We start from the raw sequence: 4073 nt of genomic DNA on the forward strand, positions 1-4073 counted from the left end.
CTTCCTCTCTTTTTTTTGCCTGAGGAAGATTTGCCCTGAGCTAACATCTATGCCAATCGTCCTCTATTTTGCATGTGAGTCACCACCACAGCATGGCAGTCAACAAGTAGTGTAGGTCTGTGCCCAGGAACCAAACATGGGCTGCTGAAGTGGAGCATGCCAAACTGAACCACTAGGCAACAGGGCTGGCCCCTGTTTTTGCTTTTTATGTGTCATGTATTTTGGTTGAAAATCAGACATGGCATGTAGGACAGTAAAGACTGAAGTTATATGTCAATTATATCCAGTTTATTGATAATGTTGTTGAATTCAGCTATGTCCTAACTGATCTTCTGCCTGCAGGATCTATCCATTTCTGATAGAGGAGTGTTGAAGGCTCCAACTATGATCGTGGTCTTATCTATTTCTCTTTGCAATTCTATCAGTTTTTGCCTCATACAGTTTGATGCTTAGTTGTTAGGTGCATACACATTAAGGATTGTTAAGTCTTCTTGAAGAATTAACCCCTTTATCATTATGTAAAGCCCTTCTTGATTTCTGACAACTTTTTTTGCTTTGAAGTCTGCTTTACTATATTAATTTCAAGAACTGGAACTGGAAGTCTATACATTTTTAATATATTTAATTGTAGATCTAAGACTTCAAGTTTGGGTTCAGAATAATATACAACTGTTACATGTTCTGACAAATTAGAAATAATGCAATTAAAAATGGAAGGCTAAGGGAATGATAAAGATGAAAGCAGAACCTGCCTATTGTTATACAGGCAATGCGTAAGAGTTCTGGGGAACGACTGAAAAGGAAAACTGGATAGTAAAAGGTTAAATAGAAAACTGGAGAGTAAGGGCATTAAAAATATATAAGTACAAAGGTCACTAGTAGAACAAATACTAAATTAAAAAAATTTAAAAAATAAAAACCAAAATGCATTACACAAAGAAAAACAGCAAACATAACATGCATGATAATTATCAAATAATATTATAGAGTTGAGACCCAATATATCAGTCATGCAAATAATTGTAAATGGCTTAACTTGCCTATTAAAAGAAAAATATTTTCAAAGTCAGCTGGTACAGATCTAACAATCTTTCTAACAGCTGCACAATATGTCATGGTTTGGCTGAACAACCCAACCCTTATTGATGAATATTCACATTATTTCTAGTTTTTCTTTTATGTCACTGTAAACAATTCTACACTGAACTTTCTTTTGCACAAGTCCTTATATACTGAAATTTTTATTTCTATGGAATATATTTCTAGAAATGTGCATTTAGGTTGTTTCCAGTATTGCAGTGACAAACAATGCCACCACAAATATTCTCATGACACATATTTTCCTGTTGTTGGAGGTATAAATTCCCAGAAGTGGGGTTGCTGGATCAAAAGGTCAATAATTATGGACCTTTGTTGGATGTTTTTAAATTTCCCCCACAATGATTTTACTGGTATGCATTTTTTCGGACAACATATGAGAGTAGCTGTTTTCTCAGAGCCTTGCATCAGAATGTTATCATACTATTCAATTTCCCCCAATCTGATAAACGAGAAATGGCATGTCACTGTAATTTTAATTTGCATTTCTCTGAGTAAAGCTGCATGTGTGTAAGGGCCATGTTTATATCTTTTGTGTATGTGTAGTCTGTTCATGTCTTTGCCAAGTTTGCTGTCATATGTGTACTCTGGGCTTCAGAGCCATCCATAAAAATGAGGAATTTGATCTGTTGCAAGATTAGGGTTTCCATAAAATAAGGAAGTCTGCCATACATGAGAAGAAAACTCATTTTTGGTGTGGAGATAAGGAAACCTCCTCAGTGGTCTTCATAAAGACACTGAGATATATATTTATATTTTTAATATAAGTATAAATTAATATATAAAATAAATATATATCCATTGATATTTATACATTCATTAATATTTATATATTAATTTATATTAAATGAATTGTTATATGAATGTATTCATATATATATACACACACATATACATACATACTCATTTTAGCAGAACACATACTTCCTCTTTTTTTTTTTTTTTGGTGAGGAAGATTGGCCCTGAACTAACATCTGTTACCAATCTTCCTCTTTTGCTTGAGGAAGATTGTCACAGAGCTACCATCTGTGCCAATCCTCCTCTATTTTGTATGTGGGATGCCACAGTGTGTTGGTCTGCACCAGAGATCCAAACCATGAAACAGAGCAGAGCATGTGAACTTAACCACTGTGCCACCAGGCCAGCCTCACACATACTTCCATTTTTAATGGAAGTTGCAGATAAGATTATTCTTGCATCATTTCAATTGTTTCTTTCTTACTTTTACTTTTACCTTTTACTTCCCTACTGGGTGACATTTGGCTTTATGTTCAAGGATATTTTTTCAGTTTTAGCCTAGTGATAACCACCTTGCTGGGGTGAATGCCCATGTGGGTAGTGGTGTCATTAGCCTTCTCCTGCTGCACTTATTCAGTATGTATGACATATATCTTCCTGTCACCTGGACCACCTTGCCAGTTTGTTGACCTTTGTAGTGTCCTTACACAAATTGCACCACAACATCCTTTCAGATGGGCATGGATTGAACATTGTACTTCTGTCTCAGCAACTTGGAAAGAGGGGAAAGCAATCTTCCATGACTGTGGGAAGGTACATCGAAATGCCTTTTAGGGCTCCTGCTCTAGTTAGAAATTATAGAGGGATTAAACTTCATTTGGTTACTACTGTTTCAGCAATGATCACAAGAGAGAAAAAAAAAGCTGATATAGATGCTTTTACTTATCATTGCCACTGTTTTCTATGATCCTCATTAGCTCAAAATATCTGCCAGAGAAAAAGAGCAAGTGAGGGATTGAGCTTCAGGAGCAGCTCAGGCGGGGGCAGTGGACCAGTCCTGTGTAGGATGTGGTTGCCCAACAAGCGAGCAGCCAAGGAGGAGGGAGCTCTCCAGTGTATCTGGTGAGGTTGGTGCTGGTGCATTAGAGTTACCTTGACTTTATGGGCCCCCCCAAAAAGGAGAGATGATCCTAATTGACCACAGATTCCATTAGAAGACAGACAACCTGTGCTCAGAACATAATCTGTCTGAAGCAGGAAACCAATTGTTTTGGGTCTGTATGACTAAAATCTTTTCAGTTATCAATGCTACAGTGTAGTCAAAGCCCTTGGCACAGCCAGAAGACAGGTGTGCCCAGACCCCAGGCCCTTCCAAGGTAGAGCTTCAGCCAACCCAGCCAGCTCAACCCAAGTCAGAGTCAGGCTACTGGAACTCTGACACTCAGCGTTTCATGAAAAACTTGCCCTGTTTAGCTCCTCATGGTTTTTAAAGTTTTTCTCAATATCTTTCAAGACTCATAACCCCCTGAGGAAGGCAGCCTTTTATTTTCAGATGAAGTAATTATGGCTCAGAGAGGTCTATTCCGGTAGTCAAATGTGGTACAACTGTTGGGAAGAGCCACAACTTCAAGACACTGGGCTCCTAGTCCTTGCTTTTTGTTTCTGGATTTATTCTGGCAGGATTCTTCCCAGAAGCAGGACCACTCCCATAAACTGAGAGTCCACGATTTCAAAACTGAGTCTGACATTTTAAGATTATGGGCGTAAAGCTTTGTTCAATTAGCCAGGTTTGCGACTGTACAGAAACTGATGCATAATTATATATATGGATCCTTTTTTTTCTTCCGCCATGACTTTCCCCAATGTGATGCCCACGAGTTCCTTCATCCAGTACAACCGCCTCAAGATGCACAGTCCAGGTGTTTCCTCCACTGTCCCACCACTGGGTTGTCTTTCTCTACTTTGTCTTAGGTCTCTAATTCCTGTAGATGCAGGATCCATTTTTAAGATTTATCTATGTGCTAAAAAATATCAATGTTCTCAGCCTTCTTTCTTTTCCATTTTTTTCTAAGTCTACAATTACACCCACTCATGCCTTTGACATTCACCTCAGATACATTTTTGTGCTCAGGGAAGCTACACATTTACAAGGTGGAGCCTCCCATTCAATTTTGAGAATAGAGAATTCCCTCGTAATATCAGAGGAGGAGATGCCGCTGACCTCTGACACCTTGGTA

General features: G+C 38.3%; 1 pseudogene; it reads right to left on the reverse strand.

The window, feature by feature from the left end:
* Positions 1 to 2285: 2285 nt before the first annotated feature.
* LOC103567257 (large ribosomal subunit protein uL24-like) lies at positions 2286 to 2713 on the reverse strand (annotated as a pseudogene).
* Positions 2714 to 4073: the final 1360 nt, after the last annotated feature.

Source organism: Equus przewalskii, chromosome 18, assembly GCF_037783145.1.
Source record: "Equus przewalskii isolate Varuska chromosome 18, EquPr2, whole genome shotgun sequence".
Lineage (NCBI taxonomy): Eukaryota > Metazoa > Chordata > Mammalia > Perissodactyla > Equidae > Equus > Equus przewalskii.